General features: G+C 39.3%; 1 protein-coding gene across 1 annotated transcript in view; it reads right to left on the minus strand.

Moving 5' to 3' along the window:
• Nucleotides 1–13,971, minus strand: part of FAT4 (FAT atypical cadherin 4) — a 136,874-nt gene that overhangs the window by 74,375 nt on the left and 48,528 nt on the right. The window lies entirely within an intron of this gene.

The raw sequence follows: 13,971 nt of genomic DNA on the forward strand, positions 1-13,971 counted from the left end.
TCCTCCAGCCAAGCTGCCTGTGTGCTCGGGTACCCCGCCAGCTCAGCCCAGGCAAAGATGTGTCATGATGTAATAAGCAGCTTGGGGCACTGGGAGAGGAAGGCTCAGATCTTCAAATCTAAGCATCACTGCAACTTTACTTGAGAAAGGGCAAGCTAAAGCAAACAGTTAAGGCTATGTTTCAATTATTTACTGCTTGGGTATGCTATCTGCACGCAACCATGACTGATGTTATTCCTCAAGCAAAATCTCCTACTCATGTCAATGCTGTGCCACGCAATGTCCCCAGCACTCAGAAGCCCAGGATAGCCCTGTGCAAATGGCCACGAGCAAGGACAGGGCACACATAGCTCCGCTCCCAATCCCACAACATCTGCAAGGCTTGCTGAGTGTGGGGGGAGAGACTGGCAATCCCATCTGAGTCTGCCGGTTGAAAAGCTGGAATGGAACAATTGTTTTTCTAAAGGCAAAGCAAGCTGTGTTTCTGCTCCCGCTTCTCCTGAAATCAATATTGTCTAAGTAATTGTTTAAGTGCTACATAATTTACTGCTTGCCAAAAAGAGGCACAGTCTCACATGTAACAGAGGGAATTAAGACCAGGCTATGGGAATGCAATACTCAAACCTTGGATAATTTAAGAAAGCAACAGCCTGCTGACTTTAAAACACACATCAAAACGCACAATTGTATACATGGAAACCTGAAATAATCCAACTTCACAATAACTGAGAGATAAACATCAAAGTGGTACAAGGAAGAAAAATGATAAGGAAAGCCATGAGCAGCCGTGTTTTTTTCCCCCTTCACCACCAAAACCATAATGAAATACAGGTTATTTTGTCAGTACTGCTAAATGAGTAACATGTGTAGCTCAGTTAATATTCCTACAGTTAAAAGAAAAAATAAAACTAAGAAAAAGAACCTTAAAAAAAAGAGATTGATTGTTCAAAAAAAGTTATTCTGAACCATGTTTCAATAGGACCAGCTAACATGCTAGGACCTCCCCCACATCTGTCCAGAAATGGCAGCCTGATGGGACCAACACATGGCTGGGCTGGCACTAAGGATTTTAAGTGTGTGCGTGCATTTCTATGGACGATGTATACACACACAACAAGTACACTTGGTAAACTGAGATTCCTTGAGTGCACAGGGCACAATCTGCAATCCGCACACCATGGAACAACCCTTCCCTGTGGAGCACCGTGAGAGCACCATGTGCCAGAAAGACAGGTTTGCTCCAAAAACACATCAAGAGGTGCAACTGCTTCAGGGCACTGAGAAGGGGGGAGGGCAGGTAGAGCACACCGTTCCTTGCCTTCTGTACCCATCTCTTCACTGCCTACCTACAGATGCTGGAACGCATGCACACATGTGGTCCTAAGTCATCTCCCCAGGTAGAAGTGGTGATTTTCTCATGGAGATATTAATTCTTCTGCATCTAGTACTACCTCTAGTTACAAAACCCATTCCAAATACCTGCCAAAACAATACAAACATTTGGCAAACACTTCCTAGTGAGGTTTTTCTTTTTATTTTTTTCTTGGTTAAATACTCAAAACACTATACATTTGGGAACCATTTAGTTTATAACTTTGCATTTAATTAAATGAGGTCTACTGCCATTTAATAATAAATGGATTGAGTTGGTAAAAACATTTAAGTGCATGCCAGAAAAAAAAAAAAAAAAGAAAAAATGCATAAAGATAGAAGAAGCAAGCATTAGCAATTCAATGATGTGAATATCATACCTCTAAATTAAATAAATCAGCTAATTAAACTTACAGGTGTGCCATTTAATAATTATGAGACGCATTCAATTGTCAGGACAATAGGTTAAATTCACTCCATCACTGGTTTCCCAAACTTCTCCCTATCTGTAGGCATGGTACAAACAGCACTGCTATAGTCACTTAAGAAACCACAGATTGGTGCTTTTTAAAAAAAACTACAGCTCTTAGAGTGGAGAGGAATTAAAGCTATAGGGCCTAATTCTGATGTCATGCAGTTATTAGAGTTTAATAGTGGCACTTTTTGGAGCAGAAACATCATTGATTTTGAATTGATTTTGGTACAAAATGTTATTTTCTAGTTTCCTGTTCAGAAAAACAGGGCTTTTTTCTAGAAATGCCCAAAAGTTTTTCACTCACAGCATTATCAGGCTGCTAACAAACCACTGCTTGGCTTGAAACTCCAAATAAGTAGGTTGCTCTGAAAGTAATGCCTCCTATTTATTCCCATGGAAACTACAACACACAAAAAAACCCCACAACAACACTATTTGATAGAGCAAATTCTCAGCTGCCAACCATTATTTTTTAATATAATCAAAACCAATAGCTCGGAACTTTTGCCTGTGATGAACAAGAGCCTGCATGCCATAGTCATACAAACCTTCATGGCCATCTGGAAGATGGCTTGCCTTTCACCTTGCTGTTGCTACTGCTGAAACACACTAGCCACTGCCTCACTTCGCTCATCCACTGGTTGGTATCCATCAGTGCTCAGCAAGCACTGATGATCATCAGTGGGTGCCACTGCTCCCACATGGAGGAATTCAATGTCACCCCTTTGCTTCATACGTACTTCCACATCAGATGCCATCTTATCAGACTGCCCCTCTGCTGCCATGTGTTACGTGGCAACAACATGTAATGCAATATCAATGGGAAGGTTCAACCTCTGCTGGCATACCACCAATATCCGCCTCTGACATAGTGGGACAACACATTAGAATAGGAGGCATTACTTTCCGACCAGCCCTCATATTTTCACAGCCTCCATGTAGATACACTTTTCTCACAAGTTTCAGGGGAATGTTCTCCTTGCTTTACTCCTTTCTGAAGCAGCCCGGTACCTACCCCCGCAGTGCAGGGGTTCCCTTGCTGTTCCATGGGCCGCTGGTGGGCAAAAAGGTCTTGTTTGTTTTATGCCTGTTAAGAAACCTTCTCAGTGAGGTCAAACAGGACCACCTGACCATCATAGCTTCAGCTGTAGGATCTGCTCTGCCAGTAGGCAGGTTCCTGGGCACCTAGGGGATCACAAGGAGGTTCACTAAGTTTGCTTAGCAACAGGAAATCCACAGTTCTCCACTTTATGCTACCTATCTTTATATCCTTGCTTTTGTGGCTGCAAAAGCCACTGCAGGTCTGCTCAAACAAGCATGCCTCACATCAGACATAGGAATGCGTCCTTTAAATGAGATTGTCTGTCCACGTGAGTGACTCTTTGGCCAGGTAATACGTGGATCAATAATTACATGACAAGGCTGATCAGGGACAAGTGGGAGTACTGGCCAGTGACACAGAGGTCTAGACACTGTAAAAGGACTGTGTGTCTCCCCACATCTTTTTGAGCAGGAAGAGGAGTGGGAAAGCAAAGACTGCTTCACCAGTCACCAAGAGCTGAGAAGAAGACAAATGATTCTGGTCAGTATGTCTCCTGAAACGCTTACAAGACACTTCTGACTTATATTCAAATACAACTTAGGCATTTTTGAAAAGAAAAAACTATACAGTTATGTTGCTTACATTTATATTGGTAATTATACTCTGGAACATTTGGGGGGCAAGTATTTGTCCCAGGAAGGCTAAAACAGATTAAATTTAGACTTCCAGCTTCATCCTTAGTCTCAAGGAAATTTGCCAAGGAGGGAGATGAAGCATGAACCTAATCAGATTAGGAGAAGTTTAGAAATGTGTTTTTTATTTGTGAGACCAAGACAACAGTCTCCAACCATCTGTGATTAGGAGCTTTACAACAGCTATGAGAGTAGGCAAATCAGAGCTGGTTGGCTGCTCCAACATGGGAACACATGCACTCAAGCAAGGTCCCCTGAATGCTTTTTGTGCAGCGCAGCAGGGCCACGTCCCCCAAGTCATCAAAGGCAATGGAAGCATCACACCACCATGGGGTCAGACAACTGAGAAGAGATGGGAAAGGACCCTCTCCTCTCCCAGAGGAAACAACAAGTTTAGTAACAGTGGCAGGTTGGGAAAAGGACATCAAAATGCCCTACTTGTGAAGGTAAGCCCCTGGACTCCACTGTCATTCTTTGACCCCTGCCGCCAAAGTCTTACAGGCTCAATGAGAGGCTTGAAAATGATAACTCTGTGGGGCTGCAGGTTTGGGGAAACTAGCTTTAGAGCAGCAGGTCCTTGTTTTAATTCTTTTTACAATTCTGCATCTTAAAAACAAAGTTATTCTGCTTTCTGCAGCAGACCTCATCAGAATTGAGTGAAACAGCCAAGAACTTCAATCTTTTGGACATCTCAGCCCTCATTACTCACTTTTCTCCTACATAACAGTATCTTTGTTTAAACAGCTGTATCTTCATGCAGATCTTGTCCCGGTTATCTTTTTAGTCAATCATGGCATCTATTTCAATTATCAAGAATGTCCTTGCTAAAAGTAAACTGCTGCAGTGCATATTGGTGCAGCTTACATACTTGCACAAAAGGTAAAAGTTCCATATGCCTCAGCTTCCTTTTTTTGCCCAATAACATTCAACTCCTCTACATTATCTCTCCTTAAAAATTTGCTGATTCTAGTGATGAGGTTTTGTGATAAGATCCTTTTTGAATAAAGACAACTGCTTTGGATCTCTAGCAAACTGAGAATGTTCAAAGTTACTTATAACTGCATGCTCTCATCTGCAGAGAAGTTCTAGGAGGCTGAACAACACAATTTTTGGCCTGGGAATGTGGAAAGGAGGCTGAAACTCCGTTTATAAGCTTTTCAGTTCAATTACAAATTTTGTTTTCCATTCTCCTCTTTTAAATTTTCTCATTCAGTTACATGACCTTGGATTTGATATAGAAAAATGAAGCATTAAGAACCAACTTCAATACTTTTATATATGATCTCACACACCGAAGAAAAATAATGTGTAAAAAAACAGGCATTCACAGAAATAGCAAGAATAGATTGAAAAGAGTGCTTATATCTCATTCTTAGTCACCTTAATAAAGAATATGAAGTGTTTGTTTTTTGTCCAAGTATGAATTCAGAGATTGACCTTTATTGGTTTCTGTAGATCTGCTACATCTTTCCTTATATGTAGAAACAAAATAAACCTATGAAGTTACACTCTGTGGCCTCCAGAGCCAATACTGAGAACTTTTAATAGTCCACATTCTATCCCAATATTGAAGTACTATATTACAGCTCTCTCCTTCAGTACCAAAGAATTTGCACCTCTTATTGACTTCAACACATTCAAAGGCAACACTATGCAGGAAGAGCAAAGAGAGACTATAGACATATGTATATATATAAACATACATAAATATATATATAAATAAATACCTATATAAATAAAACAGAGGAACAGAGTGAATTTATTCAAGATTTTTTCTCAAAGGGTTGACTGACATGTTTCTCTCTTTCCTAGCTTTAGCATTGAACAGTTCTATGCTGCTTGGGTGGAGAGGACAAAGGTTAAACCACGAAGGTCCATGCTGCCCTGCAGCCCTCCTCTGGAACACTCCACGACTGACCTGAAAACACTTCACAGTCACTTGCTGCCAAAGGACATTAGAAGAATGTGGTTTTGTGGCCCAGACCTAAGCAAGCCCTGGTTACCGAGTCAGAAATATCACTAGCACTTGACAATTACACAATACACAGCTGCTAGTAAGGCTAGCTGGGTTACTCCAGACAAAGAATGACCAAATCAAAGCTTCCCTTCAATCAAAGCAAAACTAACTTTGAGGTTTGATAATCTTAGTAAACATTAAAGAAGGGAAAAAAAAAAAAAAAAAGGAAAAGGAGAAGAAGAAGAAGAAAGAGATATTCTGGTATTTCTGCATATCTTAATTTTACTGTGGCAGGAAGCAGAAACACCACAAAAGAACTATTCTCATGGTATTTCAGGCACAAGTCTAACCAAAGAGTCTTTACTTGCTCAGGTTTCAGTTGGACATCCTAACTATAGCAACTCAGCTATTTCTCACGTTATAGCACTTGGGCTTTTCAATGATTATCTTAACCATGCCAAATCCTTGATCCTTTGAAAGTTCCCCATCACTGGTTATTACTACAAGTCTCTGGATTCTTAAAGATGTATGGGAAGAATTTCAGCAGTGCACAGAATCAGCAATTCACTTTTTAGGGCACAGTAAGTCCTCCAACATATTCAGAAAAGAATTAAAATTCAGAATGAACATTCAAATGTAACTATAAAAAAAGTCAGAAACTATTCATGGCATTTAAGCATCTTCGTGAATACATGATTAAAATATATAATTATATCTGTGAAATACTGAATTATAGTCTTTTTTTTTTGCCTCTATCCTTTATTTTGCTTTGCTGTTACTCATGAGAGTATATGTCATGTTCTTAGTGGGGTGTTTATGCTGTGGCATGCTGTAAGTTTTAAGAAATGCATGTATTTTTTCTAAGTGATCTTGTATATTAAACTGCAATAGAATCAGTCTTGCTGGTTTTTAACTGAAACAAGAAGTTCTACACTCTGGATGTACAAGCTTGCCCACAAGACATATGGAACAGTTTAGAGAATGATCATTCATTGTATTTCAACAATTGAAGCATTTCAATAGTTTCACAAACCATCAAGGAAAAAAAAAAAGTATTCTGAGAACAAAAACTGAATGGCTTACAGTTAAATGACTGCATTATATTAAAGGGTAGGAAAACAAAGATAGCGCGACCAAAATTACATAGGTTGCTCTGAAAGTAATGTCTCTTATTTATTTCCAAAAAAAAAAACCAAAAACCTACAACAAAGAACACAACAGCACTGTTTGATAGAGCAAATTCTCAGCTACCAACCATTATTTTTGAACACAGTCATCTCCATTAACTATGCATTTTCACCAGTAATGAACAAGAGACTTCATGTCGTGCTCATAAAATTCTTCAATAGCCATCCAGAATGTGGTTTATCTTTTCTATCACTGTGACCACTTCTGAAACACACCACCCACCACCTCATCGTACTCACATCCACTGGTTGTTCTCCAGAAGCATTCAGCAGGCTTTTGTGAATGTCATTGAGTGCCATTTTTTTCTGCAAGGAGGAATTCAATGGCACACCTTTGCCTCACATTTCCATGTCAGATGACATTCTGTCAGACTGCCCCTCCGTTGCCATTTTCACACAGCATATAATGGAATATGGTTAGGAGGTTTGACCTCTGCTGCCATACCACTAACAACCACCTCTGACATCAGGAGCCAACATACTAAAACAGGACGCATTACTTTCAGAGCAGTCCTCATAATTTATGAAAACAGACAAGGTCATATATTGACTCTTAGTAGGAAAATTACAACAAACTTGGGCATCATGGGGAGGTCTAGCAAATAATGCTGCATTTCTCCCTCTTTCTGTATTCTATCTCTGATCACCAAAAATTCCAAATCTCAGTCTAGTTTAATCTGCATAACGTTATCTTTCTTCAGTATAGCGTAGAAGAATACTGAAGCAAAACTTTTACATAAGAATTACTTGATTTTCTAGTTAAAGGTGTTATAATCATTAAAAATTGCTGAGAAAGTAATCAATCAGTGGAAAGAAAGAAAATGAGGCAGGTAAATAGTTCTGAATAATTACACAATGGCAGCAACTCAAAGCCTCTACTAGCTCAGTGGCAGTGGTGACAATATAATTACCAATGTAACTTCATATTGAACATTTGGTGATAGGGGAACTGGGAAAGTGTCATGCCTCAAAGACATTCTAGTGTGTTTTACAGGGTGTTTTTTTCTCTCTGATTACAAGAAATTTCATGGGAAGTAGAGATGGGGACGCTCTGCAATATTCAGTAGATGAAAATATAAATATATAACTAGAAAAATACTATTTAAAAAACAATATTCGCATTCATAAACAAAGAATAACATCAGTTTTTGAACAAGCTCCATCCAAGGTGCTCATGGCCAAATTACAGAAAGGAAGCAGAAGCTCCCTTTAGACTTTCCATGAAGGGAGTGAGTAGGTAACAAGGTGGGCATGGCTGCAGGGTACTCATTGCCACGCAAGGGGCATTGTCCTGAAGGGGGTTATATAGGGTGTATGGCTGGCTTGGGATGCAGCTGTCCACCATAGCACTGTACACAGTACAGAATGTACTGACTTCTCAGTCTTTTATTCAGAGAAAAAAATAAATCACTTTATGTATATATAATACGACTTCTTCTTAACTCCTATAATGAGGCTCTTTGTAGCAATTTAGCTGGCAAATCCCATTCCATCACTGATAACAAGAGCCACATCCATTAGCCCTCCTCATATCACTCAGCATTCACAAAGGGAGAAAAATGCAATGATGACTGATTAGAAGTCTCTAGATAGCTTTTTAATTTTTTTATATGAAATAAAATTATACTCCATGCTTCTTTCCAGACATTGGCACTGGAATTAACTAGTTTAACTCAAAGGCCGGATAACATGGCCATTTGTGTCAGTGCAAATCTTTGCTATTAAAGATGAATGAAACTAAAAGACCATAAGCAGGGGCTAGAAACAGACAACCAAGGCTGAAGTTAACTGGTCAACGCAGTTCCTGATAAATACTTCAGAGGATGGTGAGATGAAGCGTATCTCTATTTTGGAATCCTAAGGTATATCATCAAAAAAATACTTATGGCAATTTGAGAAACTAGTTTGCAATCAGCAGAAAGATGAGAAAATAATCATTTCTAGTTAATAACCAACTTTAAACTTTAGATCTATAAAACTGCAATGGAAATGTACTGCCGCAGGTTCAAAGTTCATTCACTGTCTATTGCTCCATTGATGACCAACGCAGTGAAATAATCTTAGAGTTCCCCCTCTCCTCAAACACATGTAAAACTAAACAGACCACATTTTGTCACAATTTCCTATTTATATAAAAATATTTCTACATACTATTAGATCTTTATGTCATTCATTAAGTAAATATGAATCATTCAGGCACACACAACCTCAGAACAGATGAAATGTTTTGCAATTTTTTCATGATTTTTTTCAGTCCTTGTGTATACAAATGTAATTTGAAACAAATGGAAATAAGGCAAGAAATCAATGAGAACTAGAACAGTTGAGGCACTTACAACCACATTTGTGCTTTCCTGAGCACCATTCAGCATCTTATCAGATCCTACCACCAACTACATAATAGTCATTGGCTTAAACTAGTATAGAATCATAGAATTGTTTGAGTTGGAAGGGACACTTAGACAACATCTAGTCCAAATTCCCTACAATGAAAAGGGACATTACAACTACATCAGGTGCTCAGAGCCCCTTCCAGCCTGACCTTGAGTGTCTCCAAAGATGGGGCATCCACCACTTTTCTGAGTAACCTGTTCCAGTGCTTCATTACCGTTATTGTAAAAAACTTCTTTCTTATATCCAATCTAGATCTCCGGTCTTTTAGTTTGAAACCTTTTCCCCTTGTCCTGTCAAAACAGACCCTGCTAAACAGTCCGTCCCCTTCTACCTTATATAGGCCTTATACCCTGGAAGGCCACCCTCAGGTCTCCCATGGAGCATTAACTCCTCCATGCTGAACAGCCCCAGCTCTCTCAGCCTAGTAAGGGTTGTGTTCTATCCCTGGAATCATTCTTGTGGCCCTCCTGTGGATGCACTCTAGCTGAATCATTCTGTTTACAGCAAACATTAAATCCAGATACCTCTACTTCTACCCACTGCCACTGTGTTATGGAATAAAAACAAAGTGAAGATAATAAATGTTTCTGCAAATTCCTCCTGAATTCAGCATTCAGTGAGTCACAACCACTGGTGTATAACACAATCCATCTTGCAAGCCTAGCTATCAAAATCGGGTGTATTAAAGACTGAAAATGTGAATGAAATGAACTCCTCATAGAGTATAGAATAAAGCAGAGTATATGCTGCCTTTCACTTTTTCTTGAACATCTAAATGACATTTAAAAGCATAAATCCTGAATTACAGAGATATCAACAGTAGCAAGAGCTCTGAAATCAGTAGAATAGAAGTAAAAGGATTATTCCTGCCTAGCAAGATGCAATATGAAACTGAGTTATACAGTTAGCATTTAATTTGCTTTCTTCACAGATAAAATTCAAATAAAATTGAAGCTTACAAGAATTTATGGTATTTAATCAAAATGCATTTGATTTTTATAGCAAGTTATAGAGCAATAAATTCAAATGAATTAAGTGTATCCCACCATTATATCGCAATCTGCTAATACTGAAAAAGCCTCATTTTTCTTTAAGAGCTGAATAAATGAATATTAAATCGTGAGAAGATTTATAGTGCTGGTGTGATAAAGAGCAAAATTGATGATTGACTGAAATCTGGCATTAACTTCAAAGGAACTAAACTGTTCTGTAAGTACATGTATGCATTCAGACTGCACAGAATATACTGGCTACCGACAATGGAGCCAAAAAATGCTGCACTCTTTCTATAGCACTGTAGAAAAAATGCTCATCTATTTCATTTGGTAGCTTGCAGTAAATGCTAATTGTCTGTTAAGCAGGGAGGAAGTGGAAGGCTTTGAAATTGGAACAAATTCTGTAAATATGCCATATGTAGCCTGATTCTGAGCCCTCTCATCACTCCCTTTGGGATGGACTTAATGTGCAGCTGACCAGAAATTCATTAGAATTAGATTTGATGATGCAGAAATTAAAAATAAACAGGAAATTATCTTCTGAAACAGAAGCAAATGTTTCAGGGTTAGTTTCTTTCTTTCTTTTTTTAATTTATCTGCTGAGGGTGATACTTCTAACATTAAAATCAGATTGGTGTTGACATCTGGGCTCACAAATATTTAACATAACACACCTTTCCCAATTTCACATACGTTACCTAGCTTCATGGCTACTAGCTCAATCACAAAGGAGGCTTCAGCACATTATTCAAATTCTTTTCAAAAGACACCCTTACCTTTGTAATGTTGGAAGCTAAATGATGAGATGCATCATTTTCCTAGAATTGCCAACTAACCTTGCAGAGGCTGGGCATCTTATGATGGTGAGATGACTTACCTACATAACACACACATTTCCAACAGCGTACTAAAATACCCCAAGCTCAAACTCAAGGAAGAGATATCCAAAATTAAATCTTATGAGGAAGAAAGCATTTGGCCTGTGTTTTCTCCCCCTAACCCAAGCCTAGGGAATTCTAAGATGGCTAGTTCTACCTTCTGGCCATCAGGGCAGGGTGTGACTTCCTCTGAAGAAAAATCTCAGTGATGCTGCATGAATCAATTACATGCCCTGCTGTATGCTGCTTGCTGACCAATATTTTGGCTCAGAATGAGAAGACGTTTCTTAAAACAATGAATTACAAATTGCTGATATTGAGAAATAGATGTATCAGATACGTCCCTCTGCAAAGTGCTGCAAGTATTCAGTGTGCTTTAGGGAGAATGTTGCAGGTTACGCACACAGTAATCCAGGTCACAGGAATAGTGGTAGAAAGAAATGAAGGGGAAATTTTTATAATAATGATAACTGATAACTGCATGGACATTTTGTTCTCAGTTACTCCAAAACAAATCATGAGGGACTCCAGCACTCACTTGCATGAGTGAGTTATCTGTGGGTGCTTGCCAATGCCTCAGTAGGAAGAAGGTGCAGGATTTTTTTACTTCATTGAGAGGAGGGCACACTGCAAGCCAAACACTGGAAAAACAAGCTGTTAACATCTCAGCTGCCTGCCTTGCAACCTATGAGCTGGAGCAGCCTCCAAGTTGGCTGGCTTTTCCCAGTGGCTAGAAAAGAGCAGGGGCATGGAGATATGCCCAGGTGCAGCCAATTGGGCGAATCTGTTGTGTACTCTGGTGGATATTTTGTGCCTGCTTGGAGGTTCAAGGCTTAACTAGGCTTCCAGAGGAGGCCAGCTCCTGGAACTGGAGCTGGCATTGACAGCAGGGACGGCATAAGCACTGGGCTTGCAGGAAACGAGACTGCATCACTTAGCTGTAATTTTTCAAGTTAGCACATTCTTTCCTTCCTGTGAGATTTTTTTCCTGCAGATTCATTGCTTTTAAGTGAATTCCTATGACTGCTGGCTGTGAAACAGAAAGGTTTAGACAAGGTTGCCCAGCCTCTCTGCCCCATTTTGGCACTTCTGAACAGGAACATCAAGATGTGTTGCCTGTTTGCAGGTTGGGCCCTGTTGTGAATGCTCATCACTCCTCTAAGCATGTTTCTGTGCCACGCTGCTAACAAGTTTGGAGTTTTAATGTGGCCTAAGAACATCATTTCACAAAAAACATTGAAGTGGTGGCAGATTGCATTGTTAAATGGAACCCTTTCTGCTGTATAAAAAAAAATAAGTCTACAAGATACAAATACTTCAGCTAGGAGAAAGGAATAGGTTTTCTATAGCATCCATTGATGTGAGGCAGACTCTAGCAGACTAGACAGTCTAGCAGCTCTGGACAGTTCTAGCTATCTAGACAGAACTGCAATTTTTCTTCTTATTCTTCTCATTAATTTTGACAGATTTGAGGGGTTTGCACTTCTGCACAAATAAGTCTAAATTAATTCTTTGAGCTGTCCTGTGCCTTAGGCTCACTTTAACGAGTTAGCATACATTGGAATGCACTAAAGATTTGCATGGGAAGTTTCTGTCCTGCCAGCCTTTCCCATCACTCAAACCAACATGCAACTTGCCATTGTACTGGGGTCAAAATTCACTTTCAATTGCACAAATGCTCAGTGCTATGCATTTTCTAGCCTATTTTATATACTGAAAATGATAAATGGGAGTGAATCAAGAAGAACCAGCCACCTACAACACGAACAAGCATGCATTTACACTCAGAACCCCAACATGAGGCAGTTTCTCCTTCATCCAGTGGCACGCTAGAGGCTTAGGACTGGAATCCTAAGGGCAGTCCAACTCCACAGGAAAAGATGTTATGTTTAGTCTAGTCTTTCATCTGAGAATTTGTTTTTAGTTTCTGCTTTTAGTCATCTGTTTTTAGTCCTGGATGACCACTTTCCTGCTTATTAAAAAAGATGAACTCCAGAAGTAAAGAGGCATCAGACCACAAGAAGTTCAGTCCAGGCCTGAACCATACAAAGCACTCATTCTCAAGAGGTATTCAATAAATTGACAATCTTATATACATGTTGGGAAATAAAGACCTATTTTGCCCCCAGAAAGCAAACTCTAGCTTTCTTCTCCAATTTAGGAAGACAACTTGCTGAGAAGGACAACAGCAAAAGGTTTTTGCAAATGAAAAGATGCTTAATAGCCCTTGTTAAATACTGGTATATTTGCACCCAGAGTTATTTATTAGAGGAAATATTTAGCTACTGCTGCTAACTTTGAAAGAAAACAAATTCAGGACCCAGGAATAAGTCATGTAGAAATACATCTGGTCATAATCAGTTAAATGAAGTAACAAACACTATGCAAAGTATGGATGAACGAGGCCTTTTTTGCTCTATTCATTTCAAGGAAAATAGGCAGAAGAAAGGAAAATGTGCATCTACTGAGCTGATGAGAATCTGGAGGATCTCGGATGCCTTCGCTGAGACAGAAAAAAAAACAACCCGAAGAACAATAGATTGTACAAACAATATAGGAATGCAACTAATAGTAAATCTAGCTTACGTCAAAATAATTCTCAGAATGTCCAATTACTGCTGGATAAATGCAGAAAAGATTAGGAGCAAACCTATCTCGCTAACTAATCACCAAAACAGTCATGTTCACAGGCAATGGAGTATATGTACAATTACTTCTGTCTTTTTTCTTCTTGCTCTTGGGAACTACTGGTGACATTATTCTTGCTGATGTTTTTTTTTTCTCAATAATTTCAAGTCACAGCAGATGGGTTTCCAAACAGCTTTTCTGTATACAGAAGTGGAGCCACAACACCTCTGTGAGTACTCTGGTTGCATGGCTGAAAAAGGGTCACAGAAGCATAGGGAATCCTTGCGTTTCTCTATCTGGATACTGAAGTTGCACTTGGACAAGAGGGTGGCCCTGAGCTGTCTCGTTTTGC

Source organism: Gallus gallus, chromosome 4, assembly GCF_016699485.2.
Source record: "Gallus gallus isolate bGalGal1 chromosome 4, bGalGal1.mat.broiler.GRCg7b, whole genome shotgun sequence".
NCBI lineage: Eukaryota > Metazoa > Chordata > Aves > Galliformes > Phasianidae > Gallus > Gallus gallus.